The sequence below is a fragment of the Palaemon carinicauda genome, chromosome 43, assembly GCF_036898095.1.
Source record: "Palaemon carinicauda isolate YSFRI2023 chromosome 43, ASM3689809v2, whole genome shotgun sequence".
NCBI classification, from domain to species: domain Eukaryota; kingdom Metazoa; phylum Arthropoda; class Malacostraca; order Decapoda; family Palaemonidae; genus Palaemon; species Palaemon carinicauda.
In genome coordinates, this window is record NC_090767.1 from 55,272,732 (window position 1) to 55,294,447 (window position 21,716).

At 49.2% G+C, this 21,716-nt stretch overlaps 1 protein-coding gene and 1 long non-coding RNA gene across 11 annotated transcripts in view; one reads left to right on the top strand and one right to left on the bottom strand.

The window, feature by feature from the left end:
- Nucleotides 1-21,716, bottom strand: part of LOC137633460 (ADP/ATP translocase 3-like) — a 387,552-nt gene that overhangs the window by 164,574 nt on the left and 201,262 nt on the right. The window lies entirely within an intron of this gene.
- Nucleotides 1-21,716, top strand: part of LOC137633463 (uncharacterized) — a 234,541-nt gene that overhangs the window by 77,810 nt on the left and 135,015 nt on the right. For 3 of the 4 annotated variants that reach the window (XR_011042242.1, XR_011042245.1, XR_011042243.1), the window contains exon 2: nucleotides 21,105-21,420. The exons of the other annotated variant lie outside the window; for it this stretch is intronic. This is a non-coding gene — a long non-coding RNA (uncharacterized lncRNA). The remainder of the gene's footprint in view (nucleotides 1-21,104; nucleotides 21,421-21,716) is intronic. 4 annotated transcript variants of the gene reach the window in all.

The following is a 21,716-nucleotide window of genomic DNA, read 5'->3' on the forward strand; positions in this document are numbered from 1 at the left end:
GGTACGGGTTCAATCACACCCAGTGCTACGTCTCTTTCCAGTTGGGCCGCCACCTCTTTTTGCCAGGGTACCGGTATGTTTTGGGGTCTCTTTGTCACCGTTGGTTCTGCTTGAAGGTCGATGAAACATATCTCCAGGGGTGGTCCGGTCATTGTTGGCAGTGGCTGGTGTGGACACTTGCATATCGTTACAGTAGCCACGCTTTCATATTTTTGGTGAACTCTGCTGACGGTTTGAACGGCAGGTTGGCTGGTTGCTGGGGAGGTGGAGTGCGGCGTGGGCATCCGCACTCTGCGAGCGAGTTATTGCTGTGGGACTTTCCTTCGTTTAGGCATACTGTGACCCAGCCTGTGGCACCAATCCTGGGGAAATCGTCATAGCTGCTCAGCTGATGTAAAACTTGTTGTCGATGTCCGTGACATGCACCGTGGCAGTTGTTGTGATGTGCGCTCCTTGCTCATTCTTGCCTGATAGTATGAGGTGTATGGAGCCGAGCACATTGATTTCCGGGTTGTTGGCTGTGAAGATGCGTCTGTTAGCTGGCTTGAGGTGTTGTTGGTGTCGACCCATATTCAGTCACGTCTGAGCCCTGGAGTTCGCGACCGCCATAATGGATGAGGATTTGTTCGACATCTTTTTGTTGTAAGCGAACTTTGGAGTGAGGCGTCCGCACTGGCAACGAAACTGATGTCTTGAGGTGTCTTGTTCGTTGCCCTTTTTTGGTGTGGTTGAGGGGCGGTTGTTCGTTGTCATTTTCGCTTGTTTCCTGTACCTGCTGGCTGATACTGATGGGTTTGCACTTGACATGCCCCGCCTAGCTCTTTTCTTGCTGTCAGTGAGTGTTACCGTTTCGTCTTGTTATCGACCTCTGGAGTTCCCAACACATCTCTCTTGATTTCTTCATCTGCGAGGCCATTTACCAGGATCAATTTCACAATCTCCTCTGTGTAGTCGCATGTAATCGTCTCTGTGCAGGTGTTGGACTTGCAGGCGCTGGTGACGATCAACTGACACACTTTGGCCACCCTGTGCAACCTTGCCACATATTGCCTTACAGGTTCACCAGGGGCCTGAGTGGTTTGTAGTAGTGTCGTCCTCCGTACGCTTAAGGCCACACTCGGTACTGCCAGACGTTTTATTGCCGCTAGTACATCCACCTCGGTGTTTGTTGCGATGGCGGGGTCCTCTCTGAATAGGGCGGCTTCAAGTTCTGGTTCACAACATGCGAGCAGGTGAGCTATTGTCTGGTTAGGTGCCAAAGACGTTCCATCGCGAAACATTTCCCACCGCCTTGTGAAAGCGACCCAGTCATCTTCGCCGACACCCTGTTTCAGTAATGGGCGGTTAATTTTGGGGGGTTTCTGGCGTGACGAGTTTTCATCATGCTTGTTCTTCTGATGTAATTGCATCAGTGCTATGCACGTTGTCATATCATCCGCCTGCTTCACCTCCGTGCACCCAGGAGCCTCAAACCTCAATGACGTGGCCATGTCTGTATGTCCTGCGTTCTTGTCTACAATATTTCTTCAAACATGGTCAATAAGACATTCGTGCATTTGATTACTTTGTTTGAGGTACATGCAACGAATGTTTGAAGCTGAAAAAATAAATGTATGTAATTACACACTTGTAATGGTTATAAAATAAAAAAGGCTACCATACCTGTGATAGGCCATCCTGTTACATACATATCTATACATATAAATATGACCTTCCTGTGGCATGAGTGGATATGGGATATGCACTGTCATATATATTAATCTATGTATGTACACTGTGATGCGTGCTTATATTTACTGCCAGACCTGCATAAAATTACCCATTGGGAGAACTGTAAAATATGCCCATGATTGGCCTATCCAAATGTGTGTGACTCTCATCTGGCTGCTATGTAGCCCGAAATATAAATAAAACCTATTGCCCTCTCTGGGCTCATGATAATGATGCACCCTCTTATACTATTACTTACAAATAAATCAAGATCATTGTAGTATAACAGTTCCGGTAGCTGAGGCTTCCCTCGTGAATCTGTTTATATCCCTGTTTACCTTTTGCGCCCCTAGGTGGCGCACATGCCACTTGCCCGCCAGATTTGATCTGTCCTAACTCATTATTCCACAGGTAGGGCCATAACCTCTGTACCATGGTCTTCCACTGTCTTGGGGTAAAGTTCTCTTGCTTGAGGGTCCACTCTGGGACACCATTCTTTTTTATTTGTCTTCCTTTTGTTTTTGTGAAGTTTTTATAGTTTATATATGAAAGATTTATTTTAATGCTGTTACTGGTCTTAAAATATTTTATTTTACGAATAGAACTTACCTAGCAGTTATATATATATAGCTATAGTCTCTGTCATCCGACAGATTTTTTAAAACTCGCAGCAACCGCTGAGTGGTGGCTGTCTGGTTAGGTAGTTAACAACCCTTAAAGGGTGGTACTTGGAATCATTCCCGTTTTCTGCTCCTCAGATCATCTCTGCCGGTTGGACTAACGTCGTTGGTCCGCCATTGGGTTTTTCGCTCGCTTTCCCTGTGTCGCCTAATCGGACTATTATTGGTGACGTATACTGACCTGTGGATTGGCAATCGCTTTTGTGATTTATTCTTTTGATTGTTCTTTGAATACGATGTCTGATAAGCATTTTCGAGTGTGTGTGAATGAGGAATGCAAGGTGAGGTTACCGAAAGCTTTGGTGGACCCTCACACTGTTTGTTTGGGGTGCAGGGGCTTTGAGTGTACCCTGGATAAAAGGTGTAAAGAATGTGAGGTTTTGGATGAAAAGAAATGGTTGGAAATGAAACGCTATGTGCGTAAATTAGAATTGGATAAAGTCAGGAGGGCTTCTAAATCTAAATCTAAGTCTGTTAGTGATGTTAGCCTAGACATTTTTTTTTGACCCCTCAATTCCTTCTGTAGAAGTTGAACCTTCTCCTGAGGTAGTAGCCCCTGCTCCTTCTACAGGAACGGTGACTACTGTGGATGACCCTCAGTACGCCAGGATGGCGGCTGAGATGAAGGATCTTAAGGACCAGCTTGCAGCCTTGAAGGAAGGTAAGAGTGTAAGTGAAATTTTTGCTTGTGAAAGTGCAGTGGAGGTGGCGACTGATCGAACCTGTCACGCCCCTAGGTCTAGACCTCTACCAAGCTCCTAGGACCAAGGGAAAAGGTACGTCGACGGCCGCAAGTGAGAGGTACGTATCCTCGGTCAGCCGTCACCTCAAGCAGTCCTGTTGCTATTTCCCAGGCTGCTCATGATCGCCACGGAAAAGGCGTGTTGGAAGTGGTAGTGTCTTCTCCGAGCCCCTCTCCTAGACGCAGATGGCAGTATGAGGCATCGAGGCCGACCAAGAGAAGGTGGATACAGCAAGCTGACCAGACCCGTTCTCGCTCTCCCCTTTTGAGTAGATGGAGTAGCTCTTAACCTATTCCTTCCGACGATGACTGGAACGCCTCTCCAGTGAAAAGGTCGAAACCTAGATCGGACGATTCTCCGCAGGACGCTTGGAGGAAGGAGAGATCTCCTCTTCCTTCAGGTTACGAAGGACTCTCGAGAGAACCTTCTCCTGCTACCAGCATGACTCGGCAGCCTTCTCCTTCTGAATCGCGAGACCCAGCATCAATTGCGAAATCCTTCATGACTGTCATGCAAGAACAACTGTTGTCGCTAGTTCAAGCTTTTAGCTGCCCTCCCCCCCAGTCGGGCAGACGTAAGGACGACAAATTACTAGTGAAGAAATCTAGCAAAGAAACACCCGCAAAGTTTTCTTCAGCTAGTAAGAGGGAGCGCAGTTCCTCTCCCTTTCGAGACGACAGACAGCACCGTTCTCGCGGTGATGGGAGGTTACGTCCCTCCTCGGCCAGGGAGACGCGCCGAAATTCGTCAAGCGCTTGACGCCGCGTTTCTCCTTCCTCTAGACGACAGGATGCATACGACTCTCGTCGTCAGGACGCCTCCAACTCCCGCTCGCGCCGTCAGGACGCATCCAGCCTGCCTCTCCAGGACGCTTCCATCTCGCGACGTCAGGACGCATCCTCCTCTCGACACAAGGATGCTTCAAGTGCTCGACGCCTAGATGTAACCAGCGCTCAGCGCCAGGACGCACGTTTCCCGATGTCAGGACGCATCCAGTCCTCGCCGGCAGGACGCATCCGGCGATCTGCTTTACTCCTCTGATGCAGGTGAAATGCTAGAAGGAAGTTATCCTTATGCACGCCGGACTGAAAGTACAGTAATATGGATGTTAAAGAAGCCTCCGACTTAGTTCCTTCAGCTCAAAGGGAAACAGAGTTGAAAGGAATTTAGGATATTTCGGAGGATGAAGATAAACCTGCTAATGCAGCTGCTGACTAAAAGGTTTTAAACATATAACTTACCCGGTAGTTATATATATATAGCTTACGTCTATATATATATAGCTTACGTCAATATATACAGTATATAGCTTACGTCCCTGACGTCACGGCAGAAATTTCAAAACTCGCTCCAATCGCCGATTGGATAGCCAGGTGTATCAGCTGCGCGCCCTCCAGCGAGGTACCTGGAACCATTCCATGATTCCTCAGATCTTCCCTGCCGCCGCAACCGGCGACATCGTTGGATATTTCTACTCGCTATTTACCTGATTTATAGCAGTTTACTTTGGTGATGTACAATAATTTGGTTTTGACTCTCGCTTGTTTGGATTTTCCTTTGGATATTCTTGAATTACTTTTGGATTTTGATATTTTGACCCTTGCTTGTTGATCTCTCCAATAAGTATTCAAAATGGCCACCCCCCCTTTAACTTTTAGAATGTGTGTGAGTGGGTGTAAGACCCGGCTTGCTGAGGCCTCTATTGATCCCCACTCTCTCTGTGTTAAATGCAGAGGTAAAGTATGTGAGTTGGGTGATCGTTGTGACGAATGCATTCTTTTATCTGAGAGTGAGTGGCTAGAGTTTGACCGCTATACGCGTAAACTAGAAAGAGATAGGTTGAGACGGAGTTCTTCTCATTCTTCCAGAGACTTTTCCTTTTCCCATGTCACCGAACCTATTCCTTCCCCTGTAGTGGTAGTTTCTGATCCCACTACGGTTACTGCTAATGAGCCTACGCTAAAAGATATGCTGGTGACTATTCAAACTCGGGCGCGAAGGTTGAATCCCTCGCTGTGGACAGAACGCAATTAACATCCGATGTGAAGCAGTTAAAATATGACAGTGCTAGAAGTGCAGTGAATTTATTTAGTGCAGTGGAGGGTGCGCCTGCTCGGGCCTGTCGTTCTCCCAGTCTTAGACCTCTTCCAAGCTCTCCCAACCCCTGGGAGAAGGAATGTCGAACGACGAAAGGAAACGAGAGGCTTTAGCTCCCGAGCAGACGTCCCCTCGAACGTACCTGTTGACGTTTCACAGGACGTTCGCCCTCACCATAGGAAAGGTGAGGTTAAGGTGGTTTCATCATCCTCGGATGACGCAGTACCCAAAAGGGGTTGGCATCAAGCTTCCAGACCCCTTAAGAGGAAGTTGGACATAGTCGATCAGCGTCCTATCATGACACCGCAAGCTCCTGGTTGTAACCATTGGAGCAGTCCGGAGCGTTTTCCTTCCTCCGAAGAGAGCTCGCCTGCCAAACGTCCTGCAAGGACGTCGGATTCTGTCAAGAATCATCCAGTTGCTGGTCAGTTGTCTGAACCGGGCATGACCTTGGTTCATGCTCCTCCTCCGCCGTCAGATTGGTTATCGCTCTCTGGATGCTCTGAGCGTTCTTTGAGCGGCGTGGAGAGCGAACTTGTGATAGACGTGACGTCCACTGTATCACAACGAGTTGACCCGAATCTTAATATGCTACAAGAGCTGCAACAGAGAGAGACTTCGTTCATGCAAAGCTACCAATCTACAGACAATAAAAGAGTAGCATGCCTGGATCCTGAACGTCAGGAAGCTTCCTTTCTGGACGCCAAGCGGCGCAAGGCGGTGAGTCGAGAGATTCTTGATGACGAACGTTTAGACATCTCCCCCGTAAAATGTCGTGAAACTGTTCCTTATAAGGAAAGTTGACATAATCTTGACCCCGAACGTCAGGCAACCAAACGTGACGCCAGGCGTCAAGCAGCCAGACGTGACAGTGAGTGTCAAGCGACCAGACATGACGTAGAGCGGCCAACAGAGCGAGGTTCCGAGCGTCCTTCTAAACGTGATGTTAAACATCCTACAGGACGTGATCTCGAACGTCCAGCCATATGTGACGTCGAGCGTCCTACAGATGGGGCGCCGAGCATCCTAATAAAAGTGACATTGAACGTCCTACAGGACGTGATTTCGACCGTCCAGCAAAACGTGACGTCTAAGTGTCCAGCTAGACGTGACATCGAGCGTCCTACAGAGCGAGGCGTCGAGCGTCCTACAGGACGTGATTTCGACCGTCCAGCAAAACGTGACGTCTAGTGTCCAGCTAGACGTGACGTCGAGCGTCCTACAGAGCGAGGCGTCGACCGTCCTACAGAGTGAGGCGTCGAGCGTCCTAATAAAAGTGACATTGAACGTCCTACAGGACGTGATTTCGACCGTCCAGCAAAACGTGATTTCGACCGTCCAGCAAAACGTGACGTCTAGTGTCCAGCTAGACGTGACGTCGAGCGTCCTACAGAGCGAGGCGTCGAGCGTCCTACAGGACGTGATTTCGACCGTCCAGCAAAACGTGACGTCTAGTGTCCAGCTAGACGTGACGTCGAGCGTCCTACAGAGCGAGGCGTCGAGCGTCCTACAGAGCGAGGCATTGAGCGTCCTACAGGACGTGATCTCGACCGTCCAGCAAATCGTGACGTCGAGCGTCCAGCAAAACAGGACGTTGAACGTCCAGCGAGACGTGATGTCGAACGTCCTCCAGGACGTGATGTCGAGCGTCAAGCGGTACGCGGCGTCGAGCGTCAAACAGGACGCTGCGTTGAGCGTCATGCAGAACGTGACACCGAGCGTCGAATATCCTTACGTGGAAGTCAAGAAGGGAAACATGACTTTGAGGATGAGAGCCTCGGACTTTGTGATGAACCTAGTCAAATCAGGAGTCGAGATCAAAAACACTTTAGTTCCGATCGCTTTGATCGCGAGCGTTTCACCAAGCGTCAAGCGATAGATCAACAAGGCGACAGACATGATGATCTGGGGTCTTTTGATGCCAGAAGTCAAGATCTTAATGAAATATATCCTGAGAAGCACAACGTCGTTACTCCCTTTGGGACCTGGTCAGAGGAAAACATCGACGATCACCTTTCCCCTGTTGAATTATTTTAGGAGTTATCAGAAGGAGAAGATTCTAAGTCGTTTCATCCTTCAGTGGATCTTAAGAAACTCATAAAAGATTTTAACGATGAGTTTCCAGATTCTTTTGTGCCCGTTGCTCCACGTTCGCCACCCTCAGAATTCACGCTTGGGAAGGCGTCGAAGAAGTCTTTTTACCAAGATGGTTCTGTCACGGTCATCAAAAAGAGCTCTAAAGATGATGGGAGACTGGATGGAGTCTAAGAAGGACAAGGAAAAGCAGCCTTCGCTTTTCCTCCGACTAGACTAGCATCTAGATCTAGTATCTGGTACGAGATGGGAGAAGTTCTCGGCTTGGGAGTTCCTGCCTCTGCCCAAGGAGATTTCTCAAGTCTAGTAGACGCTCCCCGTCGGTTGGCCATGAGGAAGACCAAGATTCTCTGGTCAACTTCGGCATTAGATCATCTTCTCAAAGGCGTCTTCAGAGCCTTTGAGGTATTCAATTTCCTCGACTGGACTCTGGGAGCCTTGGGGAAAAAGGTTTCTGCCTTTAAAGATGGTGACACTGCTAGTCTCATCCACATCATGTCCTGTATGGATAAGGAGTTACGAGACGGATCTAATGAGTTGGCAGCGCTTTTAGCAGCAGGGATACTTAAGAAAAGAGCTCAGATGTGTTCGTTTCTGTCTCTCGGGGTTACTCCCTTTCAGAAATCGGAATTGTTATATGCACCTATGTTTTCTTCTCTTTTTCCACAAGAACTGATGAGAGAGATTTCATCAGCATTGACTCAGAAGGCCACCCAAGATCTGGTCTCAAAGACGGCAAGAAAGGTCTTACCAACCTCCTTCTCTAGCCGCAAGCCAAAGGAAGAAACTCTTTTCTCTAAGTTTTCTCAGCCTTTTCGAAGGAAGACTTCCAGCAGGGGTAGCTCTAGGCCTGATAGAAGGAGAGCAAAGAGGAGAGGATTCAGAACAGGGTGAAGCAGTCTGACTGCTTTCGCCTTCAGGCAGTAGGAGCCAAACTACAAAACTTCTGACAAGCGTGGGAGAAGAGGGGGGGCAGACCTTTGGTCAGTACAACTTCTGAAGGAGGGTTACAAAATCCCTTTTATAGGGAAACCTCCTTTGGTTTTAGCTCCAGTAGATCTCTCTCCCAGATACAGAGAGGAGTCAAAGATGCAAGCTTTAAAACTCCAAGGGTGCAGGACTTGCAGTCACCAGGTGTTTACAACCGCCTGTTCCTGGTTCCCAAGAACTCGGGGGGGGATGGCGTCCAGTCCTGGATGTAAGTGCACTCAACACGTTTGTCCAAAAGACTAAGTTCTCTATGGAGACTTCAAAGTCAGTTCTTGCAGCAGTAAGAAAGGGTGACTGGATGGTCTCATTAGACCTCCAGGACGCTTACTTTCACATCCCCATTCATCCGAGCTTCAAGCATTATCTTAGGTTCGTCTTCAAGGGGGAAGTGTTTCAGTTTCGAGCTCTGTGTTTCGGCCTCAGCACCGCCCCTCAAATATATACGAAACTAATGCTCAATGTAGCAAGAATACTCCACTCAAGAGGCATCAGACCCTCCCTGTATCTAGACGATTGGCTTCTCAGAGCTCACTCTTACGATCACTGCCTGAAGGATCTTCAGATAACTTTGAGACAAACAGAAGAATTGGGTCTTCCTGTCAACAAGGACAAGTCTTTTCTGACACCATCACAAAAGATATTTTATTTGCAGATGGTGATTCAGAGTTTTTTGGGCTTTTCCGTCTCCCTTAAGGACGGAGCAAGCCATCTTGAAACTGCAATCTTTTCTAAAGAAGCAGAAGTGTTCTGCGAGGAAGTGGATGAGCCTGTTGGGAACCCTCTCCTCGTTGGAACAGTTTGTTTCCCTGGGAAGGCTGAATCTTCGTCCTCTCCAATTCCACCTCAATCATCATTGGAACAAGGAGAATGATCTAGAGACGATGTGCATTCCAGTTACGGAATCCATAAGAAGTTGCCTTCAGTGGTGGAACGATCCGGACAAGTTTCAAGAAGGTTACCCCTTAGAACAGAAGAACCCAGACCTTGTGTTGTGTTCCGACGCCTCGGACTCGGGGTGGGGAGCAACACTGGGCAAGTTGGAAGTTTTGGGGTTGTGGACAGAGGTTCAGAAGAACTTCCACATCAACCAAAAGGAACTGTTAGCAGTCCTGTTGGCCCTCAGAAGCTTCGAAGGGTCAGTTTTGAATAAAGTGGTGCAGGTCAATGCCGACAACACCACAGCATTCGCTTATATTGCCAAGCAAGGCGGAACCCACTCGATGTCCCTTTACGAGACTGCGAGGAATCTCCTCATCTGGGCAAAGGAAAGGAATGTAGTTCCGATTACAAGGTTCATTCAAGGGGAGAAGAACGTGATGGCAGACAGCCTCAGCAGGAGAGGTCAAATTCTGTCCACAGAATGGACACTCCATCAAGAAGTCTGCAAGAATCTGTGGCGACTTAGGGGTCGCCCGTACATAGACCTTTTCGCGACCTCGAAGACAAAGAGAGACATTGCTCCCCAGTGCCAGATCTCGAAGCAGTACACACAGATGCTTTCCTGTTACACTGGTCCAACCTGGACGTGTACGCATTTCCACCATTCAAAATTCTTTACAAAGTGATGCAAAAGTGTGTGTCACACGAAGGGACCAGATTGACTCTAGTGGGCCCCCTTTTGGCCCTAAAGAGAATGGTTCACAGAGGTACTGGAATGGATGGTGGACAGTCCAAGAAGCCTTCCATTAAGAGTAGATTTACTCAGACAACACCACTTGGAAAGGTACCATCAAAGTCTCCAAGCTCTTCATCTAACTGCCTTCAGACTACCAAAAAACTCACAAGAGCTAAAGGTTTTTCGAAGGAGGCAGCTAGGGCTATTGCAAGAGCAAGGAGGACTTCTACCATCAAGGTTTATCAATCCAAGTGGGAGGTTTTTAGAGAATGGTGCAGAGTCAACTCTGTTTCCTCTTCCAGTACCTCTATAACTCAGATTGCTGACTTCCTGTTATACCTTCGAAGGAAACGCAATTTTTCATCCTCTACCATCAAGGGATACAGGAGTATGTTAGCGACCGTATTCAGGCACAGAAACTGGACCTTTCTAATGATAAAGACCTACAGGAACTTCTCAAATCGTTTGAAACATCAAAGCAATGGCACCAGGATTCACCAGCTTGGAATCTGGATATAGTCCTGAAGTTTATTAAGAGTGACAGGTTTGAGCCCTTGCATTCAGCTTCATTTAAGGACCTCACAATGAAGACACTATTTTTGGTCAGTCTGGCGACAGCTAAAAGAGTCGGTGGGATTCATGCTTTTAGTTAAACGTTGGTTGGTCAGTCTGGCGACAGCTAAAAGAGTCGGTGGGATTCATGCTTTTAGTTAAACGTTGGTTTTCTCGAGATACAAAGCTATCGGCTCATTTCAGTTAGGCTTTCTCGCCAAGAATGAACGCTCTTCACAACCGTGGCCCATGGCTTTTGAGTTTCCGAACCTTTCGGATGTGGTTGGCGAGGAGTTGAAGAAGGGTCCTGTGTCCAGTAAGAGCCCTGAAATTCTTCCTGGACTGAACGGAAAAGTTGCGACGCAAGACAGAAGCTCTTTGGTGCTCGGTCTAGAAGCCCTCGTTACAGAGGTTGAAGCATGCACTTAAATTCTTCATCAGGCTGTTAATAAGAGAAACTCATGCGCATTGCAGCAAGCGTTTTAAAGTTAGACGCATGAAGTTAGAACTGTAACAACTTCGGTGGCCTTCAGGCAGAATAGATCGTGGCAGTGTATTATGGACACAACCTTTTGGAGGAGTAAATCTGTGTTCGCTTCACATTATTTAAAACATGTCCAGACTCTTTATGAGGACTGCTTCACTCTGGGACCATTCGTAGCAACGACAGCAGTAGTGGGGGAAGGATTCATCACTACATTTCCATAATCCTAATACCCTTTTCTTCTCTTGGAACTTGTTTTTATATGGTTGTTCGTGGAGATTGTGACAGTCTTCCACAATCATTGACTTTATTCAGTTGGTCATTTTGTTCCTTGAGAGCTCCCCGGAACAAGGGTATTGGAGGAGGTCCTGTCACATAGAGGTTTTTAGACCGGTTTGACAGCTCCTAGAGGTCTTCAGCCCTCTGGGTGGATCGCAGGATCTCATGAGGAAAGTGGACATAATGAAAAAATTCATTGAAGTCAACTTCCTTATCAGGTACGAACCTTTAAGCTTGTTTATTAACTCTTAAGTAAAATTCCAACAATGTTGGCTGTCTCTGACCCTCCACCACAGGTGTCAATCAGCTATATATATAACTACCGGCTAAGTCAGATGTTTAAAAATGATTTGTTCCAACACAGAGTACTTACCTCGAACTACTTTCTTAGTATCTGGGATTCTCCTCCCAACCGACCAGAATTTTGTGTAGTTTCCCCTATCTCCGTTTTCTATAGTGGATCCCTCTATAGCGGATGAATACGCGCCCTGAGGCGACCCGGGTCAGTGAGCGTGCGTGGCCAGGTCTCGGTCATCAGTAAGTTTCTGGTCACGTCGTGATTAACATCTCGCCGCGCTCTCTTCACCCAGTGCGACCCTTTGTCCCCCCACGCGGTCCCGCACGTGTTCAATCCTAACCTTATCCACCTCTTTCCTCTGTGTCCCTTTTAGTGTTCATTATGACGCATCCTTGTCATTGCCCCGGGCCTGTGGCCAGTAAATCTTGTGGTGCTTTTCTGTCCAAGCCGGAGGTCGACCCTCACATCTTGTGTTCTTCGTGTAGGGGCAGTGTTTGTTCCCCTACAGCCACGTGTCCGGAGTGCGAGTCTTGGACCGAAATCCAGTGGGTTCTCTACGGAACCAAGAAAAAGAAGGCAGCCAAGAGATCGCCCAAGAAGGCTAGCATCTCACCATTAGCGTCGCCCGATGCCTTGTCGGAGAGGGGTTCCCTACCGCCTTCCCCTACCCAGAGTAGGGGACGAGGCAAGTCCATTGCGGGGAAGCGGCCCATTGCCCTTCCCCAAGAGTCTGATATTCCTGATGGGGGGGATGTTGTGTCGGTTCAGGCATGTGGGGGGCCTGAGGGGGGGGACGGGAGTATGTTCGGGAGACGAGGTCCTGGTGCCTACAGGACCCGTCTCTGCCGAAGATCCGATGTGGGGGAAGCCTGCTACGGCCCCTTCCCCCGCATCGTGGGTATGTGTTTCAGGTGCTTCAGCGACCGGGGGAGACGCGGAAAAAGAAGCAGGGTCGTCTAATTCAGATTCCCTCACCTGGATGGCCCCCAGGATGCCATTCGGGTCGCCCATGAGACTAGTGGAAGAGTTCGACAACTGGTTCGCTCCCAAGAAAGTGCCTTGGTCTACCCCGGCGCCGTCGTCAATGCTCCCGCCCGTCTTTTTGCAGCTCTCTTCACCAGTGGAACAACACGAAGATCCCCTAGCAGCATTAGATGTATCAGTGGACTCGGCAGGTTCGTCTTCCTCCCCGTCATCGTTCTCCTCCTTTTCGTTGGATTCGTTCTCCTCGGAAGATGAAGCCCCAAGGGACTCGAGGAGGAAACGGGAGAGGTCCCGCAGGAAGAGGTCCCGCTCACGCTCGCGCCACTCCAGGAAATGGGCTAGGACCTCCAAGAGGAAGTACAAGAAGAGCCGTTCGTCAAAGGATAAGTGGGTGCGAGTCACGATCCCCCGGAGCGAACTTCTCATGGCAACCTCCGCTCTGGATGCCTCCGGGTGGCTCCCTAGAGCCGCTTCTTCACCCTCGTGACACAGCTCCTCCGGTAGCCCTGAGCATCGTCAGAAGTCGACCCACCAGGTGACTTTCACCAAGCATAAGTCCGTGAAGGCACCGGCTCCATCCGCCCAGCGGAAAGAGCCGCTTCTTCGGCCCGGCAGCATGGTCCCAGCCTCCGGTCCCTTGACGGCTTTCCCCGAACAACAGGGCCAGCCAGCTGGTACGGGGAAGCCCGCGGCTCCGCGGGAGGGAGTAGACCCATGACGGCTACTCCCGTCCCAGCGGATCCGCCCGCTCTGCAGGTCGCCGCCCCAATGGCTCGACATGAGAGGAAGGTTCTACCTTCCCACGCGGCTCCATCCATTATCAACGAGGCTCCCCATGCAGATGACCAGGTAACAGAAGGCCTTATAGAAGGAGGAGAGTGCTCTTCAGACGACGTCTCCTCCTACCGGAAAGTCTTGGCCCTCATCAGGCGCCACCACAGGCTGGATGAACCTAAGCCCTCGGCAGAGCAGGCCTGGCTCTCCGGGCTGAGCAGATTGGTGGACAACCCGGTCCAGCAGAAGCCGTCCCTAACCCTCCCTCTGGTGCCGAACGTGAAGCTGGGTATGGACCACATTGATTAGTTCATAGCCAGCCAAGCGGATGCCCCCAGGAGCCAGGGTGCCTCTTAACTTCTACCGGGACTTAGAACGCAGAAACGCTTTTACGTCCCGGAGGGTCGTCGAGGAGGTCCCCGTATAGTCGAGCCAGCTATCGCCATCTTAAATTAAGGGCATCCTCTGCGCCAGTGTGCTTCTCACCAGCAGAAACCTCCATGATGGAGGATATGGCCCTAGACCTGGTCAATGTTTCTTCTTGGTTGGATTGGTGGGCCTGCACCCTGGTGGGGTTCCAGTCCTCTCATGACCTCTCCGTTCCTGAAAACCAGTCCTTATTACGGGAGTTGATCAACTCGGGGGGGGGGGGAGCCTTGAAATTTCTCTCCTTTCAATCCCTCTCTCAAGCAGCCAATTGGGTCCTGCGGAAACGGGATACAGTTTTAAACAAGTTGTTTCGTAAGTTACCCGAGCGGGAGGCGAGGTCGCTGAGGAACTCGCCGGTGTGGGGCGAGTCCGTGTTCCCCCTGAAGACGGTCGAAGAGATGATGGAGAGGGTCAGGAAACTCAAAGAAGCGGGAGAGCCCAGATCCCCGTCTGCAAGACGTCCAGCTCACAGGAGACCTTTACAGCCCCTCACCTGTCCCATTCTTCGCCAGTCCAACCGAGGAGAGAGTCCCTGTCGGTGTCTTGGCACCAAGGCCCGCAGCCCTCCCGTAGGGGAGGTTCAACCCCGCAAGCATCCTTTAGGCCCTACTATTCCAACTCCAGGAGAGGGCGCTCCAGCCGCGCCTTTAGGGGAAGATAGGCTGAGATGCCCTCTACTCCTGCCAAAGCCTCAGGTAGGGGGATGCCTCAATCACTCTTGGCAAGCTTGGCGGGACTACGGAGCGGATCCGTGGACCGTAGCAGTACTGAAGGACGGGTACAGGTTGCCCTTCCTAGCGGAACCGCCCCCTTTAATTCCAGACCAACAGGCAGAGTGGTTGGCGCCCAAGGACCCCTTAAGAAGAGCAGCATTACAGGAGGAAGTGTCGGCCATGCTCGCCGAAGGGGCGTTGGAACCAGTCAAGAACCTCAACCCGGTTTGTGTGAAAGACCGACTTCAAAATAGACACCCCGAAGTTGGTGATGGCAGCCTTGAGGGAAAGGGACTTCATGATGTCCTTAGACCTCAAGGACGCCTACTTTCAGATCCCTGTCCACCCCTCCAGCAGGAAGTTCCTAAGAGTGAAGTGGGGTACCCAAGTGTTGCAATTCAGAACTCTTTGCTTCGGGCTGTCGACAGCTCCTCAGGTCTTCACGAGAGTCTTCACAACAGTCTCAGCCTGGGCACACGAGCAGAGCATCCACCTGATTCGTTATCTAGACGACTGGTTGTTACTTTCAGCCTCAGAGGGAGTACTGAGGGAGCAAGGCGCGAAGCTTCTACGGTTCTGCAGGGACTTGGGTATCACCATCAACCTGGAAAAGTCGCAGCTGACGCCCTCCACCAGGATGACCTACCTGGGGATGGTTCTAGACACCCGATTGATGAGGGCCTTCCCCTTCTCAGAGAGGTTGGACAATCTGGATCGGATACTTCGACCCTTCCTAACGGACCAGCCGAGGAGAGCCAAAGACTGGCAAGAGTTTGGTGGGCCACCTCGTGTCGTTGGAGAAGTTAGTCTCCCGGGGGAGACTCAAACTGAGAGGGGTTCAATGGAACCTGAAGGAACTCTGGACCCCGGGGGAGTCCCCGCACAAAATAGTTCCGGTGTCCCCGGAAACAAAGGAAGTCCTGAAGTGGTGGCATGACAGGACGAACACCCTCAAAGAAATACCCTTCGCAATCGACCCTCTGGAGATGCTGTTGTTCACGGACGCATCAAAGGAGGGATGGGGAGCCCACCTTCTCGACGAGTCGGCGAAAGGGAAGTGGTCCCTCGAGGAGAGGAGCCGTCACATAAACGTGCTAGGGCTGATGGCCGTGCAAAGGGCATGCCAAGAATTCGTCCATCTACTCCGGGGAAACACCGTGGCTCTGATGTGCGACAACGCCACGGTGGTGGCCTACGTGAAAAAGCAAGGAGGATTGAAGTCGAAGGAGCTGTGCAGTCTCACGACACAGTTCCTGGAATGGGCCTCAAAGGAACTGGTCGAGGTCACAGCCAGGTTCATTCCAGGAAAGAGGTACGTTCTAGCCGACGGCCTCAGCAAGGATGGGTCAAGTAGTAGGGTTAGAGTGGTCTTTACACCTGGAAGTGGCCCAGACGGTCATCCTGAAGGGGGGTCGCTGGTGATGGACCTCTTCGCCATGAGACTCGACGCACAGCTCCCCGTGTTCTGTTCTCCTGTGCCAGATCCAACAGCAGCGTTCAAGGACGCCTTTCAGCATCCTTGGGACAACCTCGACGTGTATGCCTTCCCGCCCTTCGGGATGCTCAGACAAGTCCTCAACAGAGTGAGGCGGGCAAACAACCTGTAGATGACTTTGGTAGCGCCGTGGTGGCCAGAGAGAGAATGGTTCGCGGACCTAAAGGAACTGGCGCACCTCCCACCATGGCCCCTTCCAGACAGGCCAGACCACCTCCGTCAGCCACACTTCGAAAGGTTTCACGAAAACCCTCCGTCCCTCCGCCTACACGCGTGGAGGGTATCAAGCGGCTCCTGAAGAGGGAGGGATACTCGTCGAAGACCGCAGCAAGGATGTCGGGTTACCTAAGATGGTCTTCGGTCGTGGTGTACCAAGCGAAGTGGACCACCTTTACTAAATGGTGCGCCTTACAGAACATCAGGCCGTTTGAGGCCTCCATTCATAAGATAGCCGACTTCCTAGTCTATCTGAGATACGACGTGGGAATGTCTATTCCGGCCATCAAGGGAGTCCGAGCGGCTTTGGGCCAAGTCTTCCTCCTAAAAGGCATTGATCTAGGAGCTTCCAGACAAATCTCGATGCTCATCAAGAGCTTCGAACAATCGTGTTCCCGCCAGGCCTCTAGAGTGCCCCAGTGGGATGTGGCTAGAGTTCTGAAGGTCCTGTCGGAGCCGCCCTTCGAACCCCTCAAAGATATCCTGGACAAGGAGCTCACCCTCAAGACTGTCTTCCTTTTAGCCCTAGCGTCAGTGAAGAGAGTAAGCGAGCTCCATGGGTTGTCATATGAGGTCTAGCACATGAAAGGTTGGCCCTAGCGTCAGTGAAGAGAGTAAGCGAGCTCCATGGGTTGTCATATGAGGTCTAGCACATGAAAGGTTGGCGAGAAGTAAGTTTCAGGTTCTTACCCAATCTTGTAGCCAAAACTCAGAACCCAGCTTACTGGGACCCTAGGTTCGAGGGGTTTCCAGTGCCAGCGATTCCGCGTTCGGACAAACCGAAGGACTTGTTACTGTGTCCAGTCAGAGCTGTGCGAAATTACCTGGAAAGAACGTCCAAGCTTCGACCTGGGATCAAGAGTCTATTCGTCTCGTCAGGGCTAGTGAAGAAGGCAGTCTCTAAGAATACTGTCTCTTTCTGGTTATGACAGGTAATTATGAGAGCTTACGACAGCACAGGAGTCTCCCTTCCGGGAAAGCCGAGACCCCATGATATTAGGGGCCTGAGTACTTTGTTGGCCTTCGAGAGGAACATGGCTGTGGGCCAGATCCTGAAGGCGGGCAATTGGTCCAGGCAGTCCACCTTTACGGCTCACTACCTAAAGGACTGTTCTAGGAAGTCTTTGGACGGTTTCTCTCTTGGTCCCGTCATTTCTGCGCTCCAGAAGATTTAAGGTCGTAGCCCCGGGAAGGCCATGGGCAGTAAGTCCAAGAGACACAGGTTCCTTCCTTACCTTTCCCCTTATCACCACTTCCCCTCCATTCCCCTTGATCCCTTCTCCTGCCATGGGGAACACGTTCAGTTGAAAACATCCATGTCCGAAGACTCTTACAGAGGTGAGTTACTTAGACACTAAGATAGTTTTTTGCGTAGTTTTCCCTAGTTCTCATTTCTATTTTGGGGTTAGAAGAACCTAGCCTCCTATCTAGGTTCGTTCCCTTTTCCAGCTGGTCTCTCGGTCCAAAAGGCCACTCCCACCTTCTATAGTGTAAGTCTCCTAAGAAAGTAGTTCGAGGCAAGTACTCCATGTTGGAACAAATCACAAATTTTAAGTAATTTGTATTTTTCCTAACAGTACTTACCTCTAACTACTTTCGGGTTATGGCCCACCCATCCTGCCCCGAGTGCCTTACAGGACTTTTGATACCATATCTATCATAAACTTACTGATGACCGAGACCTGGCCACGCACGCTCACTGACCCGGGTCACCTCAGGGCACGTATTCATCCACTACAGAGGTACCCACTATAGAAAATGGAGATAGGGAAAACTACACAAAATTCTGGTCGGTTGGGAGGAGAATCCCAGATACTCCTAAGAAAGTAGTTCGAGGTAAGTACTGTTAGGAAAAATACAAATTACTTAAAATTTGTGATGTTTTCATAATAAAATAAATTTTTGAACATACTTACCCGTTAGTTATATTTGATTTAATTCCAACCCCACTCCCCTCTAGAGACTATGGGCATGGAAGATCTGAGGAATAATGGAATGGTTCCAGGTACCTAGCTAGAGGGTGCACTGGTGGTGCACCTGGCTACCCAATCTGCGATTGCCGAGAGTTTTGAAATTTCTGCCGGACGTCAGGGACGTATAGCTATACAGGTATGTATAACTACTGGGTAAGTATGTTCAAAAATTTATTTTATTATGAAAATATCATAATACTACCGGTACGTGCTAAGCTACAACCCTAGTTGGAAGAGAAGGATGCTCTAAGTCCAAGGGCTCCAACAGGGAAAAATAGCCCAGTGAGGAAAGGAAATAAACTATAAGAGAACTAATATTTTGATAACAATAACTGTATCAAGATCATTCTTTCATGTATATACCATTACAACTTAAAAAATAAAATCAAGAATAAGAGAAATAATATAGAATAGTGTGTCCAATTACCCTCAAGCAAGAAAACTCTACCCTAAGACAGTGGAAGACCATAGAACAGGGGCTATGGCACTACCCAAGATTTTGCTTTAGTCAAGAACTTGATTAATATTATCATGTTACCTTTAACGCCTTAGGCTGGCCAAGGGGGAAAGCTCAGTCTCTCCTTCTTGGAGTTAGACTTCTATGAAGTCTTAAGATCAGACTTCTTTCCTTCTGTGTCTGTTTGCCAACCCTCCGTGGTTTTCTGACAGACACACGTGAATAACACACATCCTAGTGAGTGCTGTTGATTCAACATTTTCAGTCTCGCTTATCGGAAGCCAGTTGCTTCGCGTTCCGAGTCTGGCGATCAACTCGCTTCCAGCAATTTGGTATGGGGATCAAGTTGTTTGATTTGAATTCCTCTGTGTCCTCAGTTCACATTCAGGGGGAAGCTAGCATTTCACTTGAGAGAGATGCTTTAGCCAGGATCTTCCTCTGAGCCCGCCAACCCTCCGGGGTTTTATGGCAGAGGCTGTCGCAAGCGTTTGCTGTTGTCCTGACCAGGTGGATCAGAAGAGCAATAGCGAGTACTCAGTTCACAAATTATCCTCGTCGATCAGCTCGCCTGGCTGGATTGAGAGCCCGGCATCATAAGCTAGCACTCGGCTCGATCCCCATGGCTCGTGCACGCCCTTGCCCAACTGAGATTGCTCTACTTGATAAAATTCACAAGCAAGGCTCACTCACCTTTTGCCGCACTCCCAATGCCCCCCCCCCCCTGTCTCCCACTCGGCCACAATCGGTGATCCTACTTCATCTAGGGGGTTAGTAGAGCATGAACCAGGTTTGTGCTCCCCAGGGGCTTGCATCCATGTCGACCTGAAAGACATGTAGAAAGCAATTGTTCACTCAAGGTCATTGCTGAGCTTTTCCCTGCGTTCAGCAGCATGCGCTCAAGGCAATCGCTTGCCTCACACCTGAACTCTCTTGAGCTGATGAATGTCCTTTCTACACCCCAAATGTGGATGAGACAGTCAGAGATATACAATAGGGGTTTATTCAACTGCTGAGGCACTGACATCATTCTAAAACCAAAATGGGTAGGTCTTCTTATTGAGAGGTTTGTTCCATCAAGTGGAGTACTGGTGTTTTCTCTGGAAGTGAGGAGACCTGCCTGGGGTGCAAAATGGCGGCAGGTGCAGGCTTCCGAAGAGGTCGAGGAGTTGTGCGTGTGTATGCTCGAACAAATCCTCTGGCGTTTTGCTCTCCTAGCGTGTTACGTCATCCAGGACACACTGCAGGCGCAGGACATCCTACCAAGTGGTCTGATGACCTGTAGGAATTTTCATGGTGGCCAGGGATTGCTCTAGCCAACTTGCCACCAGAGCCACTTTACTGGGAACAGTTTTGAGGAGCTTGCGCCTTGGGTCTCTTTAGTCCAGGTTACACCGTGGGTATGCTGACTTACACAAGGAGGCCAACTGCATAGAGTAAATTTTCAACAGTTCGGCCTTCTCCCAGGTGGCGCTCTGGAATCGGGCCATCCTCCCAGTTTCTCGTCTCTCGGAATCCTTAGCACCAGTCGAGTTGGAGATCCTTCATTTCCAGGTTGGAGGTCTCAGAACCCCAATAGGCTGAGAAAGCCTGCTTCCCCCTTCAGGTACCTTCCAAGCTCAGTAGTCCATCGACTGGATCTGTCTGCCGTCTATCTACTGACTGGCGCAGGAGGAGGTCTCAAAATCTGTAAGGAATTGGGTAAAACTTTGGCTAGATTCCAACTGAAGGATTAAAGTCCTATAGATGGTAGTCTGACTAAAGGGTTTTGACATCCTCAGTAGAAACACCGTCAGCTGAGCTGACGCCGGAGCAGGAGCTGTAAGAGTCGCCAGAGGTACCACTGCCGGAATCTTCTTCACAGGTCAACTCCTGTTCACAGTCAGTATTACTGATATAGCTGGTCTATTGTGAACCTTAGTTTGGCATTTCCGTTTGGGAATGGCCCCCGTCTTAGCAGGATGTGCTGCAACATCTTCCTGTCTGCCTAGTCAGCCAAGAACTGCTTCCTTAGTCCACATATAGGGCTGCCTAGTAGTTGCCGGAATAGGTGTGGTGGCAAGTTTGTGCCTCTATTAAAGGACTTGAATTTGTCTAGTTTGTGCCACTATTAAAGGACTTAAATTTGTCTAGTTTGTGCCCCTATTAAAGGACTTAGATTTGTCTAGTTTGTGCCCCTATTAAAGGACTTAGATTTGTCTAGTTTGTGCCCCTATTAAAGGACTTGAATTTGTCTAGTTAGGAAAAATAGAAAATACTTTAAGAATTTTTATTTTGATTTTCGTGTCTTTTGTACCTGAGGTTAGAAAGGTAACACTGACTAATTGATATTAATTCAAAATTGAGTAAAAGACTTGGCATTTTAGCCATTGTGCTTTATTGCTCAAAGAATGCTAGTCTTTGATAGGACTTGGATCTTTGCCTCAGAGCAATGCTTATTATTATGCATGCAAGATACATTTTATGATAAGTCCTCAACAATATGAGTAGTTCTGATTTTTAATTATTTTTCATCTTATTTCAGGTCTACGAAGATGAAACCGTTGTTGAAGTCTGGGGGAATATTTCTGTCTAAAGGTGAAGGACATTACTTTAAAATCAAGTTGTAGAAGGATACCCGCCTAGATGATGCTGATGACTGTGAGGGACAATGAAGGACAGCCTTTTAGTCATGCAGATGACTAAGGGACAGATGGTCATCATACAGACACCATAGTTATCGTAGAAGATAATGACGATAATGCTGTTGAGAAATCAACTGGATGCTTGGCATGTCGGCTCTTCATGGATTTTGTCGTTATTGTATGTCATGAAGACCATTCTACATCTCTTCAATAAAGGTAAGAAGGATTTAGATACCTATGAAGGGTAAACTAATCATAATTCCTTATGGAAACGATTCATTTGTAGACAGTTAAGTTTCTTGAAGATGATTGTAAATGAAGGGTTTTGTGTTGGTTAGTTTATGTAGGGAATCTCTTTAGGTCATGCATTTACAAACTTGCTAAGCTCCAACCAGCATATCCATTAAACTGAGGGACAGCTGTACTCTATTCGGAATGTGTTGTTGCCTTGGTGTGATACAATAAACAGTTAATTGGTGGTTGTATTTACTCTTCTCAGATAATGTCCATGC